At 56.1% G+C, this 15,228-nt stretch overlaps 1 long non-coding RNA gene across 1 annotated transcript; it reads left to right on the top strand.

Annotated features, from left to right (window-relative positions):
• The first annotated feature begins 263 nt into the window (after window positions 1-263).
• On the top strand, window positions 264-8,367 carry LOC309642457. The gene is made up of 4 exons (XR_014253219.1): window positions 264-420; window positions 4,918-5,014; window positions 6,153-7,207; window positions 7,455-8,367. It is a non-coding gene; the product is annotated as an uncharacterized lncRNA (long non-coding RNA).
• Window positions 8,368-15,228: the final 6,861 nt, after the last annotated feature.

Below are 15,228 nucleotides of genomic sequence, written 5' to 3'. Positions count from 1 at the left end.
TTGAGAGAAGGCTTATTTATAAATGTTCAGGGCTCGGGATTCTTGCGGAGCTGATGTCCGGAGGGGAAGGTCACCAAAATGCTTGTTTATAAAAGCAACAGCAACTGGGAACACCATAAACGGGCTAAACGATGAAATTAACAAGCTACACGAGGCGGGGCACGGCGGGGCATGGCGGGGCCTCCACTGGCCGGGCACCACTGCTGGGCAGAGCCCCAGGCCTGCCTCCAAGCCAGGTCCCTCCCCTGCCCCAGCAGCCCTGCCCGCCCCCCAAGGTCCAGCCTCCCTCCATGACACCCCTACCCCACGCCTGCCCTTGACCCGTCCCCACACGGGGACGCAGAGCCTGTGTGACAGCTCCTCCAGGGCACAGCCCTTGCTAAGCCACTCCATCCAGGGCCGTTCCTTCATCACCCCAAGGTGAGCAATTCTGGGCCCCCCAAACGTGCCACGTTGGTGCCAAGTTGGGAGTGGTGGGGTGTGTGTTTGGTTTTTCTGGCTCTCTGAGGCCCGATGCCACCCTCCAGCCTACCCCGCCTGACCCTACCTAGGGGTGAGCCTGGGGGCCCCCTGGAAGTGGCAGAGGGCAGTCATTTCCCCCATGCTCACCCCCTCCTGGGACTGTCTGTCCAATTCCCGTTTTCAGGAAAGCTGTGTTTTCCTTGGGTGACTGATGGCTGAACAGGTGGCTTCTGGGTTAGAGAGTGTCAAGTGAACAGCGGCCGGGAGAAGTGGCCCTTTTATGGCTCACTTTCGCTGCCCGCCGCTTCTTGGCTGCTGACAGCTCTCTGGCCTCCTCCCCCCACAGCCCGTGAGGGCACGTGTCAGGCTGCCCACCCATCCTGGTCCTGCAGCCCACCAGCCGGGGCCGACAACACATGGATTCCTCACCGAGGGGGCGTGGGGACAGCTGAGGGGGAACGGAACCCTGCCCTCCTGCACGTCGTCACACACTTACACGCGTGCACAGGCCGCACGTGTGATCACAGACACGCAGGAATAGTCCCATGAGGAGGGCACGCATTCTCTTGGATGCAAAACACCTGCCTCCCCCACAGCTCCATTTTCCATCAAATCCGGCAAGGGTCGTCCAAACGACTCCGTGCCTGGCAGCGTGCTCAGACGGTACTAGACCCCTCGTGCACAGGCCCAGACACGCTGGGCCCTACGCTCACTCCATCTCCCAGCCTGCCTCGCGCACACACAGGCTCCCCGCTGGCCTCCCCCTCCTGCTCATTGCCTCGGTTTCCTCAAGCGTGTGTCTCTCTGTCTCTGAGTGACTCCTACTCTCTCTCTCCTTCCTCCCTGCCATCTCTCAGAGTGTGTCTGTTTCCCTTGTTTTCTCTTTGCTCTCTCTCTCCCTATCCTGTTCTAGATAGATCTGCCTCTTTTTGTCCCTCTCTCTCGCCCTCTCTCCTCTCCCTGTCTCTCCCCACTCCCTCTGGCTCTTTCTCTGGCACAGAACCCCCACCCTTCCAGCACATCCTCCGGAGTCATCATCATCAGATCTGTGTTCTCCCTCAGCCTCACTACTCAGAATTGTTTTGTTTTTTTTTTTTTGGCCAAGCCACGCGACATGCAGGATCTTAGTTCCCCAACCAGGGATCGAACCCATGGCCCCTGCAGTGCAAGCACGGAGTCTTAACCACCGGACCACCAGGGAAGTCCCACTCCTCAGAAGTTCTGAGAGGAGCTACACTTCAGCCTGGGCCTCGCCGTGGGGCCTGTAAGGTGGAGCGGGCAGCTCTCTGGAGTCACTGGTGTCCCCGTGGCCCACGGAGGACCCACAGGCCTCCCCCACCTGGCGGGCGGAGGCTGGCCTGGCTCAGAGTGCTGGAGTCGGGGAGGCCCTGGGTGTGAGATCTGGGTATCTTGGTACCCAGCAGACCATGGCAGTGGGGCAGGGGCCGTGCGAGGGGGCACAGCCAAAGCTTCTTCATCATCATCCTTGGCCACCATAATGAGCCGCCCAGGCGTGCCCAGACCCTGTGAAATCTGCTTAAAATACTGGGCCCTGTCTCTCCCTTCAAGGGCTGCAGCCTCCCTAGGGAAGGGATGTCATGTCTCTGTTTAGACCCTAACGAGGGACAGCTGAGCCACCCTGGGGATGCTTTAGCCTCAGGAGCTAGGGAGGTGAGGGGCCTCAGACACCTTGTGTGGCCTAAGGCAGTTGGAAGAGCCTGGGAGGGAACACTGGGGGCACCCAACCTGGAAAGGGCCCTCCATCCCACACTCATACCTAGAGGTCATCCCAGCTCTCCACCAGCCCTTCTCGCCAGCTCCTGAAACCACAGGGAAGCAGGAAAGGTCTATTCCAGTGACAGAACAGGGACGGGAACCTGGGTGGGCAAGGCTTGCTCCTGAGGCCAAAGACAGAGGTAAGGTGGGCCCAAGAGACCGCTCCCCACCCCACGTGAACCCCCTATCCACATACCCTTGGCCTCCCACATTTTTGCCCGGGCCTCGTTCAATTACTCATTCATTTGGCAAATATTCATTGAGCACCTACTATGTGTCAGGCACTGTTCCAGGTACCCTGATAGACCCACAGTCTAGAGACAGGAACAGACAAGAAGCGAGAAAACAAATATTTAGTTACAGTACATGCTGGAATAAGCTCAGCGAAGGAGGCAAGAGCATGCCACCACGGAGATTAAAAGGGAGGTTCCTTGGAGGGGTGGTGGCAGAGGCCTCTCTGAGGAGGTGACCTTTGAGCCTCAAGACCCTCCTTCCATCCTGGAGGCACCTCCTCTCCAGGTAGGAAGCCAGGATCCCACACTCTACCTCATCACAGACTGTGGGCAGATCCACAGTGGATTAATAGTATAAAAACCTCAGCGATAAGTTAACTTGTTGAGGACCTAGGTGTGCCAAGCCCTCTGCAATTTACCTCTATGTATTATCTCTTTTGATATACGGAACAAGCTAGAGGCAGATACTCATAAAATAAGACTTTTAAAGATGAGAAAACTGAGGCTCAGAGAGGTTAAGTGGCTTGTTTAATGTCACACAGCTTGTGGGAGGCAGAAGCAGGATTTGTGTGACCCCCCACCTCCCCCATGTCCATTCTCCCAGATTCTCCTTCTCCTTGGGAGCCATCTCTGGCCCCAGAAAAGAGGGAGCAGGTGGGGCAGGAGGAATTGGGGGAAGAAGAGTGTTCTGCCCCCCTTCCCAGGGCATCGGTCCCCCATCAAGCCCTCTAGACTGGGACGCTAGTCCCTCTCATCTTCTCCTCTACTGTGGACTGTGGGCCCACAGTCCCCCAGATGCTCCCAGCTGGCTCATGACTCCAGCCCCCAACCCCGCCAGGCCCCCCCTCCAACCATGCAGGCAGGCAGTCTGGGTGGAGTGAGGCCCCATCCCAGTCCCCATTGTCTTCTCCAGACAACCATTAGCATATGTGCAATGCAATTACCCTTCAGCTCCCCTGGCCCTGGGCTGACGTGGAGGTCCCATCCCCAGTGATTTGGGGGAAAGGGGGGTTATTACAACTCACAAAACCTTAAATTAAGAGTGAATAAGGGAAGCGTCGCATGCCACTTCTGAAAGGCTGCCAGACGGGCTGGGGTGGGTGACGGGTGTATTATATGCCAAGCTGATGGAGGAACTTATGGATGTGGGGATGGTGGAGAGGCAGCGGCTCAGCTGGTACCCACCCATGGCACGGGCCCAGTGCCCACCCAGAGTCTTGCCTGCTGGGTGTGGACCCCACATATCCCCTATGGCTGTAGGATTTGCAAAAGGCAAAAGTGGGGTTTGACCTAGATTGTATTGGGGGGGGAGGTGTGTGATCAGAGTCTTCCTGGGGAAGCTGAAGTAGAGCCTGAGGGTTAAAGAGAAGTTAGGCAGGCGAAGTGGGAAGGGCAGTGATCCAGGCAGTGGGCCTGGCTTGTGCCAATGTCCTGTGGTGGAGGGACCACAGCACATGGCAGGTCAAGAGCCTTTCTAGACCATGGAGATCGGGAATGGAGCTGTAGATGAGGGGGTGACCCTGGGGAAGTCGGCAGGGTCCACTCCCCGATGAACCTTCTTGGCCAGCGTACGATTTGGGATTTGATGGTAGGCGCCCGGGAGGAGTGTACAGTGTAACCATGCTGCTTCGAACAAGGTCTCTCCTGACACAGTGCAGAGAACAGACTGGAGTTGGCAGGGGGCTTTGGAGACCCTCCAGGAGGCCCTCACAGTACTCCAGGAGAGAGACGGTGGCCACTTGGACTAGAGGGCGGGGGGCATTGGAGAGAAGGGACCGCCCTGAGTGGTATTTGTGGCAGGATGGAGCAGTGGTGGTGATGGGGGCGGTGAGCATGCTGGAGTTGGAGCGTGTGCAGCCTGGGGAGCCTGGATGGGCAGGCCGGGTGGGGATGCAGGCTGGAGGGTGGAGGGAGGGAACAGGTTTAAGTTTGAGTATAAAAGTCACAACCCACCTGAGCCTCAGTTTCCTCCATCTGTAAAGCGCTGCGCGATGCCTGGCTCCCAGGCGGGGAAGTTGGAGCAGAGAGAACGAACAGGGGTGGGAGCCCTGGGGTAGGGGAGGGAGACAGGGGACGCAGGGTGGGCAGGGGGAGGGCAGAACCCAGAGCTGCAGGGCAGGAGGCTGTGACCCCGTTCTGCTGCTCCCCCGCTGTGTGTCCATGGGCTTGTCCCCTGACCCCCACGAGCTCTCGTTTCCTCCAGGGGGGCCCCCTGGCGCTGGTGCCCTTGGAAAAGGGGCAAGGCCCAAGGCCTGTTCCCAGGAAAGGGAGGGCCTCAGCCCAGGCTCAGTGGGGCTCTGGGGAAGGTTGGATTGGACCTGCCCACCCACTGGCTGGGTAGCCAGGAGCCGGGCTTCCTCTGTCTCCATCAGAGCTTGGGGTTGAAGGTGGGGCTCCGGAGGTCCCCTTCCTTCCAATCCCACACCCTCTCCTGTACCTCTGGCAGGGCCCTGCGTCTCCCACGGCTCTGGGGTCCTCCCTCCTTACACACACCTCCCAGGCTGGCAATTCCACCAGGAGCCAGGAGAAGCAGCGACTTCAAGGTCAGTGGGGATGAGCTCATGGGCGGTGGAAAGATGGGGCTGAGATACCCCCATCACCCTCACAGGGACAAGGGCCAGAGAGGGCTCCCTCTGAAGCCCTGTGACCCTGGGCTGCAGGGAAGTGGCGGGGAAGCAGGAGAACTCAGCCCCTTCCCCCAGCCAGGAGCCCTGGGCCTCTGCTCGTATATCTGTCCCTGGATAATGTATATCCAGCTTATGGAAAATATTCATAATGCTCCTTACACCAAACTGGCCCCCTTCCATAGTGCGTGATCTAAAATTAAATCCATTTCAAATATACAGTAGATCGAGTCAAGCTAATATAAATGAAACATGATTAATAGGCAGAACGCTGTTTTCCTTCGCAGGGACGGGGCGGCAGGGCTGGGGGCCACTCTACCTCTCCCTCCCCACAGCCCCCGGATCCCCAAAGGCCTCCACGCCCCCGTCCTCATCCCAAACTCCCCTCCTCCTGAACCTGAAATGTGAACCAACCCTGGAATTTGCCCAAATGGTGCCAGGCCATTAGAGCAAAGCGGTTAAGAGAGTGTGGTCTTTGGCGTCAGGACAGAGCCAAGCCCTTGAGCAGGTGACTCCGCCTCTCTGAGCCTCAGTTTCCTCATCTATACAATGGGATATTAACAACCCCTGCCTTGCTGGGTTGTTGTGAGTGGTCAGTGAGATGATAAGCTGGTAAAGCGCAGAAGCAGCCAGCATCCCCGTCAAGACAGCAAGCGTCGTTAGGTTGCCCCCAGAGGTCTGCTCTGTTGGCCCCCATGGGAGTCGGGATCTGTACGCCCCACCGGCGGGGTTCTGCCGATCAGCCGGCAGAACAAGGGCCAGCCAGAATTCCTGCCATTGCAGGGATACGCTGGGTGGGTTATTTTTAGTTCGTTGGCAAGTGACTGTTACTGACCAAATGTTCCCACCACTGGGGACAGACTCTGCTAAGAGGGCACTTGTGTGCTGAGCTCAGGGTGGGGAGGGGTGTTTGTGGCCCGTCCCCAGGGGCTCCACGCGTGTCCCCCTTGCACACACATTTGGACACAGTTTCCGTGGCCACTGGCGGAGAGCAGAAGGGCCTGGGTGGAGCAGGGCAGCACGTGTGCCTGGCCTTTCTCTCTTCCTTTTCACTAAGGACGCTCCTCAGCGCGGAACGAGACGCAATGTCACCCTTGGAGAGGAGTGGAGCTCTCAGCCTGCTGGCCAGCACGCCGTATCCGTCCCTCCAGGAAAGACCCGGGTTTCCACGGGCTGAGTGTGTGTGTGCACGCGTGTCACCTGTGTGTCTGGTCATCGCCTTCTGGGCGGTGTCCTGCTCCAGGTATGGGTGCCCTTTCCTACCTGCCTGGACCCCCCCTATCGGTGTTCCTGGGTCTCTCAGACCCACACCACAACCCCCACTGCAGGTGATCTTCTGAACTTCCTTGTGTTCCAAAGGGGAACCCCGCCTTCTGTACAAGCCCCTGCGTCCCGGGGTGTTTTCATCCATCCAAGGGGATAGCGGGCCAGTGCTGGTCCTTTCTTTTTCTCCCCGAGGGGTGGGAAGCAGGCAAGCCCTACAGCGTGGGAGGGGGTGCCGCTGACTCTTTCCTTGTCATTGGCCATTTGCTGCCTGCTTCACCAGGCGTGTTTTGAGCATGTTTGCATAAAGTGGATGCAGGCTGCAATTCTGTGATGAATTCTATGAATACTAATCCGCTACTACCCTTGACCTTGGGGTCACCGAAAGATCAAAACCAAACCATTTAATATTTTCCTTTTGCAGATCAATAGAAGCATAAATTCCCCCTCAATGACAAGTATAATTTCAAACAGATCTATAGAAGGCATGCGTGCATTTCCAGCCACAGACACTCGCTGCCTGCCTGGCCTTTTGGGGAGCAGACGAGGAGTTTCTTGCCTTTTCTACCGTTGAATTTCTTTTTGCCTTTTTTTATGGCTCTGAAATGCTATTTTCAGCAGCTGCTGTCATATAAATATCTCTTGTTTTTCTTCTCCTCTTTCCCTCCTGGTGAAAAGGGCAGGGGACCTATTGAAAATTCTGCTTTATCTCTTTCAGTCGGGTTCAAGTACAGGTCGAATAATCGATCCCTCCTCCTTTTCTTTTTTAAGTTTCCTGTCGTTCTTTTGGCCGGATCAGCAGCGGAGAGAAATCAGGAGGGCAGCTCTCTTATGCAGATCCTCTCAGAGGTCTATATTGCTGGGTTTGTGTGCGCGTTTGCGCGTGCACACGTGCGAGCTGCCATTGGGTGTGCGTGGGGGGGGGGGTGAGTGTATGAGTGTGTGTGTGTGTGTGTGTGTGCATGTACCTTTGTGTACATGACCATAAAAGCTCATGCTAGTTCAAACTCTCACCCAGAACTTGAGGAGGGAGGAAATAGAAAATCATCAAAGAGAAAAAGTGGAGGGCTGGAGCGGGCATTGTTAACCCCTGCAGCTCCCAGGCAGAGCCGGGTCGGGCCTGGGAACGTCTCCCAGCTGGCTTGCCACGCGTGCGCCTCGTGAAAAAGAGCTTCTGAGTCATTTTATGAATGCAACTCCGAGAAGGGAGAAAAGATGCAAAAAGAAGACGGGGCAAAAACCAGACCAAACCAAAACAAAACTGGAGGCGGAGGGGAAAAAAGCAAAAGAAAAGGAGAATTAAACCATTAATCTGCCCAGATTTTCCACTTCACAGAGTAATCAGTTTGGAAGTGACTGAAATAAAGTGGAAGCCACGACTGCCACCACCTCCTCTCTCCAGTCCACGTTTCTTATTTACAGAAAAAGGGGGAGCCAGGAAGGCAGCCTCCCTGCCCCCCCCCCGCAAAGGCCCCCAGTGTCCCGCTCCAGAGAGGGACGAGGAACCCAGCCTTCAGCCGCAGCTGCCCGGTGCCGTGACACCCGGGCAACGGCTGCCCTGAGCTGGAGGTGCAAAGCCAAGATGATTTAATTTATAGAAAGGACAAGGATGTCGTGTAGCAGATTTAATCATCGGAGAGTTTAAAAAAAAATAAGGACCGGGCTAATGTCGTAATTTACATTTCAGGATAATAAAGAGAGAAAGGCAGAAAAGGAAGGGCCGGTAAGCCTGCAAGAGGCAGTCAGGAGGGGAGGCCAACCAGGGGGCTGAGGGAGCCCAATAGATTTGCCTGAAACACCAATAAATTTAAAAACAAACCCAGAAAGCTAAAGACAGCCCCTGGAAAGTGCTGGGAAAATGGACCATCGATTTTAGACTTGATCTGCATTTTGTATTTTAATAATGCTCTCTCTGTCTTTCCTTTTCTCTCTCTCCCTCTCTCCCTCTCTCGCTCTCTCTCTCTTTTGCAAAATATAAAAGCTGATCTGATAAATATTAATTTGAACCATCATAATGTATTTGAAAATTCCAGCTAAAATGTCACCACATGGAACATTAATGTAATATTTCAAGGCCCTGAGAGCAATACTCATATTGATTGCATTTATTTCACTCTAGGGAGGAGAGATAATTCTTCAATGTGGGACACATCTGGGAGCCAAGGAGGCAGGGGGCTGAGGGGAGAAATGCGAAATTATATATGGTCATAAAAAATACAAAACAGAAGATCCTCCCCAAACTCTCCCCTCTCCCGTGGTGCCCCACACCCTAACTTGGCCTTTTAATTTCTCAGCGTGGCGTGGGGCGCGGAAGGCAGAAGCTCGTGTGCCTCTGGGGCCGGGGTTGCCGAGATTCAGCCTCCTCTCCTTGGGCCTCACCACGTGGGCCCTGCCTCCAGGCATTGGCTGCCTCCCAACGTGGGGCATCGGGGCCCAGCTGGGGATGGACAGACAGATAGAGGGACTGGCCCAGCTGGGGCTCCCCCAGAGGTGTGGGGTGAAAGTCTGTGAATGCACAAGGGCTGTGGGGTCCTGGGAGGGGGGCGGAGAGAAAGAGAAGAGGAGAGGAGGGGAAAGGAGGGGAGGGGAGAGGAGGGGGGAAGAGGGAGACAGAGAGAAAGGCAAGAAAGAAGAGAGGAAAGATACCAAAACAGAGAAAGAGGAAAGAGGGAAGGAGGGAGACAGAGAGGTGTGAGTGAGAAAGGAGGGAGAGAGGGGAGAGGAGACAAGGAAGGCAGGAAAGGAGGGGAAGAGTGAGCGGGGAGGGGAGGGGGCGAGGGGAGGCGGAGGGGGGCGCCGGCCGACTGGAGTCCCAGTTCCTCTCACTGTCATTAAGGATATTGATGTGCTCAGGCGTCAACCAGTCTTTGCACAAGTGAAAGGAAATCCGATGCTGGTGATGACCTGGAGCCCACGCCCTCCATGCCCCCTGCCGGCCTGGAGCAGAGACCTGGGAGGCCTGGGGGGAGGGGTGTGGAGTGGTGAGACCCCCATACAGGGCTGAGATGCCAAGGCTCCGTGACTCTAAGCTTCCCCAGCCCAGGCCCCGCGCCGGGGTAGGGAGGGCACCCCTGGAACCCGCTCCCTTCAACACCCATGCCCACGGCTCCAGGGCTGGCTGCCTGGCCTCCTGCCTCCCCCTGGGCTGGTACCTGCAGCCCAGATGCAGGCTGAGCAGGGGTGCCCCCTGACTGAGCCCTCAGCCGGAACTGGAGCCTCACCTTCCTCCTTGCTTCTTGGAGTGTGTGGGGGGTCGACCCTTATAGCACCCCTAGAAGGCCAGGGGCGGGGCAAGGAGAGGCCCCGGAGGCCCAGGGACTGGCCAAGGTCAGGCGCCTCCTTGCCGTTCTTCAGATCTCTGCACAAAGGTCACCTTCTCACAGAAGCCCTCCCTGGCCACCTAGACAGCCACTGACACACACTCCCTATCACGCCTGCGTGTTTTAAGCAGAGCACTTGTCAGTAACTGGGATTATCTTAATTTGCGTTTACGTGCTTTTTATCTCTCTTCCCCCGACTTGGAGATTAAGTTTTTAAGGATAGGGACCTTGCCTGCCCCGTTCACCTTTATATCCCCTACACCAGGCACAGAGCAGATGCTCCTAGGCGTTAGTTGACTTGATGGAAGGATGGATGGACGGTCAGAGCGACAGACGCTAAAGGCTGTGCCCTTACGCTCACCACCCCCTCCCGGCCTGAGCCCCCTTTGAGCCGTGTGACCCAGCATCGCCCCCACCCCCCGGACCCCTCCCAGCCCCAGCGCCCGCTGCCTGCCGCCAAGGCTGCGCACCCCCGCCTCCCCTGAGCCGTCACTCGCGGAGCTGCCACAATATTGTGAAGGCTACGCGCTCCCGCTCCTCCGCGAAGCCCGCAGCCTGCGCCGGGAAAGCGAGGGAGGCGGCGGGCGGGCGGCTCGGCGATGAATAATGCATGACCAAGGCGCCCCCTACCGGCGGCCGCGGGCTCCGCGGGGACACGGCCCCGCCGCGCCCCGGACCTCGCCGGGACCAGGCAGATCTCACTTCCCCGCCCAGGGCATCCAGGGAGGGAACTTCCCTCCCTGTCCTGCCTCCGGGATCCAGCCGCCGAGTCCTCATCCTCTCCAGGGCACCCTCCCTCCCTCCCTCCATGTCTGGGGAGCAGCTTCCACCCACCCCAAGACGGAGGGCCACTTTTGGGGGCGTTTGGGGCGGTCGGGGAGGCTGCACAGAGCCTGGGGCAGGCCTGCGTGGTCTCTTAGGGATCCGATCCCCGGGTGGAGGTGGGATGGAGAAGCCCACTCCCTCTCACCCCAGGGCTTCCGCACCCGGATTTGGGCTGGGCCGGGAGTGCAGCCTCAGGAAAGACCAGCTGGAAGGCAAGGGAGAGCAGAGAACGCGGCTTAATCTGCTTATAAAAATTAGTGCAAATTATTTGGTGACATTTTGGTCTCTATAGCTCATGGTAAATATCTAAATATATAATTATCTGATTAAGTTAATGTTATCAAAAAATTAATGCCAACACTATCACAAGTGTTTCCAAGTTTCTGTAGAACATTTAGAACATTGAGGTGCTTTTTTTTTTTTTTTTAAGTTGAAATACAGGAAAGCCCACTATGTATATGTGGGTGTCTGTCATTTTAGAATAAGGGTCCTGGAAGTGTCTTCCTGGGAACCTCTTTTTGGGGAGGAATGGACCTTCTTGGCTGCCCTCCACCTGGAGATGCCAGGTGGCAGAGGGCACAGGTCAAGGGTGATAATCAAGAGCAGGTCCCCACCAGGCCTGGAGTGTCCCCCAATGGCTGTGATCTCTGGGGTTCCACCACCACGATTGCCTGTTCCCCAGGCCCACTGTGTCCTAACAGGCAGGTAATGAGAAGGGAGCCAGAGGTCTCTGCTGAGCTTGAGCGGCTGTTTTACTCCCAGTCATGCAAGCCCCTGGGGAGCAGGGCCTCACAGCCTCTCCTCCTTGAGAACAGACTCTGTTGACACCCCCTCACCCCCAGTCATTCCTCCTGTCGCCTGACCCATTGCCCAGCCTTAATAAGCCAGAAAGGAGGGGCGACCATTCCAGAGGCCGGGACCTTGGGCATCTGGGAAGTGTCTCCAGCCCATCTGTTGAGCACCTGCTGAAAGGCTGGCACGTGTTAGGATCTCTAGTCCCAGCAACGCCCTGGGAACTTGGACTCTGAGCCCCATGTTACAGATGAGGAAACCGAGGCTCAGAGAGGTACAGTCATGGGCCCAAGATCACACAGCTCAGATCTGAACCCAGGCTTACGCTCTTCAGAGCCTGAGGCAGGGATGAGCCAAGAGGCCTGGAGCTGGGAGGAGGAACTCCAGCCTCTTCCCAGACAGTCCTCTTGTGTCCTGGACCCCACCCCCAGGAGATCTGACTTGAATCCTGAGCTGGATCACAGCCCTCCTTGTGGAATCTTGGGGCAGCACTTGGTCTGGTTCACTACAAATGGGTTGCAAGCTTAAGTGCCCCAGGGATGGCAGGTATAACCACACACAGGAAATATATGGTCCTCCAATAGTTTCCCAAATAGTTCTGACTCTTAAGAAAACGACAGTTCAGGGTGATGAAACCTGACAACCTGTTAGCAACCTTCACCCTGGAATCTTGCTCCTTCAAGTGAGGCCCGGGTTCCAGCCCCTGTCTCCCTTTGCTTTGCTCTGTTGCCTCAACCGAACAAGTCTGACCTCTCTGAGCCTCTGTTTCTTCATCTGTAGACTGGGAATAAAAGCAGTACCCATATCACAGGGGGCTGCATGGGCCAGGCGAGTGGAGGGATGTGCAGGGCTTTGTAGGGCAACCCAGGGTCCTCCCAGGATAATTCTTGTTAGTAAGTTGGGGTCCTCATTTGGTGGCTCTTTTAGTTTGGGTCTCCCCAAAAGCAGACCAGGGATCTGCAGACCCTGCAGACCCACCTGAAATATGTCAGAGAGGACTGAAGGTCTCTGCCATCAGTGCCATTTGAGAGGGATCTCCAAGGAGAACGGGGGGGGGGGGTGCAGAAGACGAGGAAAATGTGTCAATGAGCAGTTGCCACTGTGAGCAGCCAGGGCTCAAGACTCCTGCAGAGACTAGAGCACAGCTCAGAACTGTCCCAAGGTGAGAGTGTTGGGGCGGAGGGGGCGGGGTGCGATTTATCCACCAACTCCCATCTGTCACTGGTTCATTGGTTGAATGAGAGTCACAGGGGGCCAAGCTTGCTCCTCTGGCCAGAGAGATGTCCTCGGGGTGCTCAAGTCGGAGTGATGGGGGCTGTTGGCAGAAGCTGCGGGTGCCCTCTGGGGCAGGCGGAAGGACAAGGCAGGGCCCAGTGCCCACCCCAGTTCCCTTCCTTTTGCCTGCTACACTTGTCAGCACCAGTGCGCACTCTAGGCCACACCCGGGCTCAGGAGTCAGAGGTGGGCCAGACTCAGCCCCAGCCTTGTCAAGGGGGAGGAAGGAAGCTCACTTTTCCACAGAATGAGTGTTGAGAGAGAGGTAGGTCTCCTGGTCTTTTTTAGGAGCCCAGAGACTGGGTATTCAACTTAGCCTGGGTCTGAGAAGGCTTCCTGGAGGAGGGGCCGTTTTCCTAGCAGAATCTTGAGCCAGAAACTCAATTCTTTGTCCTGGGGCCTAGAGGGACCTCACCCCCCCACACTGTCCAAACTTCCTTCCGGCCGTGGTAACTTAATATTGAATGGCTGGGTGGGGCTGGCAGCTCTGCGCCGTCCATCATCCTGGACTCCAGGCCATCTGTCCTCCAAACCAGACTTTGTCCTGCCCCTGGCACTGTGGGGGGGTGGGCAGCAGGCAGTGAGGAGAAAGGGTAGTTCTGGGCCTAGGACCTGAGGGACTGCCAGAGGTTAGCCAGCAAGAAGTTCCCAAAGCTTCCAGAATGACTGGAGAGCTTGCTTTAAATTTGGATACAGGTTTAATTCAGACCTTCCGGCTCAGAGTATCCGGTTGAGGATTTGAGCTTCTGCATTTTTAAGCACGCACCCCAGGGTCTCCTCATGCTGCCAGTGGACTTGGGTTGGGGACTCACCTGCTGCTCTGTGCTGAGCTAGTGGTCACCTCCCCCCGCGAGGGACTTCCTGTGGCTGTGATCTCCTGGGAGTATCCCTCCCGCCGTACTCATCTTCCCCATCACCTAAATCATCCCCCGCGACCTGGATCTGTGTTGCCAAGGAGAAGGGGTGAGAAAGAGGAGACGGTCTCCCCAGGGATGTCCTCTCTACCTCTGCAAGCTCCACCCTGCAGAGACCCCCCCCCCCCACCTCTGTTCCCTGGAGAGCGCGGGGGAGCATGGGGGCTCCTCTGTGGCTGAATCGGTGACCTCCCATTCATTCATATGCCTGGATCAAATTTTGGAAATGCAATTAATTACCTGTTGTTGTGTCTGCTTTAATTATTGTTGTGTTTTCTATACACTTCACACAATTTAATAAACAGTTGGGGAAACAAGATCTTCATGGCGGCCAGGGCTCGGGAGAAGCTGGGCTCTGTCCCCAGCCCTGGGAAGCACTTTCCACCTGTCATTCATGGTCACATCCATTCATTCTTTCACGCGTTTGTTCATTCATTCTCCAGTCAGTTTGTCATTGATTCATTCACTCAGTCCCTCATGCATTCGGATACTCATTTACTCATTCATTCATTCAGTTATCAAGTGAATATGTATTAGCAAAGCCATGTGACAGCCTCCAGGAGAGAGGCCAGGAAGGTCATGGTAAATAAAACAAGAAGGTACCTGCCTTTTAAGAGCTGGCAATCTGGTGGGGGAGACAGACGATAAGTACATGCGATGAATACAAATAGAGCCAGGATGACCAGGGAGGACTTCTTGGAGGAGGCAACATTTAAACCCACTCCCTGTTTCATTCATTTGTTTATTCATCCATTTGGGCAGAGCAGGCTCTATTCCTGGAGAGAACAAGAGATAGAAGGCCCAGTTCTGAACCAAGACCTAGGGGGAGAGACAACTGGCGGCCGAATTATTACAACACAGTGGGAAACATGGTGGTAGAGGTAGGAACCAAGTGGGAGCGTGGAAGCTGGAGAAACAGCCAGGGAAGTTTTCTCCTTGAGAGGAGGCATGGAGCGGGTCTTCCAGGACCCAGAGAAGGTGAGTCATCTGAGCCTCCAGGGGACAGGCTCAGGGGCCATGCACAGCTCCTCTGAAGGGATGGACCAGCAAGTCCCCGTTACAAGTGCTGCGCACAGTGGTGGTGGCATGGAAAGAGAGGAGGGGGAGGGGGTCTGGTGACTAAGACCTCCTGGTTCCAAGCCCCCCCAGGGCTTGGAGTCAGAGGGGACTGGATAAGGCTGGGTCTTGGTGAAGGAACAGAAGTTTATCAGCCAGAGAAGGACACTCCAAGAGTACCCCGCACGTGCAGAGACCTAGGGGCAGGAGGGAGCTGGCATGGAGTAGGGAAGCCTGGCTTCGTGGCAGAAGATGGAGCCTTAGGCCCAGGAGGTGGGAGACAGGTGACCGGATCACACGGGCTACGGGGGCGGCACCGAGGAGCCTGAGCGAAATCCTGGAAGTAATCAGCAGTCATGGACGGTCTGCAGGCTGGGGAGGCGACTGTCAGAGCTGAGTATCTGTGCTTGTTTACAAACATCTTCCAGGGACTTCCCTGACGGTCCAGTGGTTAAGACTCCGTGCTCCCAGTGCAGGGGGCCTGGCTTCCATCCCTGGTCGGGAAACTAGATCCCGAATGCCACAACTAAGACCCAGCACAGTCAAATAAGTAAATATTTTTTTTTAAAAAAAAATATCCTAACAGACTTTTAAAAAAACAAAAAAACAAACAAATGTGTTCCAATGCCTGCTCAGGGCCGGGGATACGTCAATAAGCAAGACATGGTCTCCGCCCGTGGAGAGCCAG

The sequence above is a fragment of the Balaenoptera physalus genome (assembly GCF_965194825.1).
Source record: "Balaenoptera physalus genome assembly, chromosome: 1".
NCBI classification, from domain to species: Eukaryota; Metazoa; Chordata; class Mammalia; order Artiodactyla; family Balaenopteridae; genus Balaenoptera; species Balaenoptera physalus.
The sequence above is the reverse complement of the archived record's forward strand: the minus strand, read 5'-3'. Positions and strand labels throughout refer to the sequence as shown.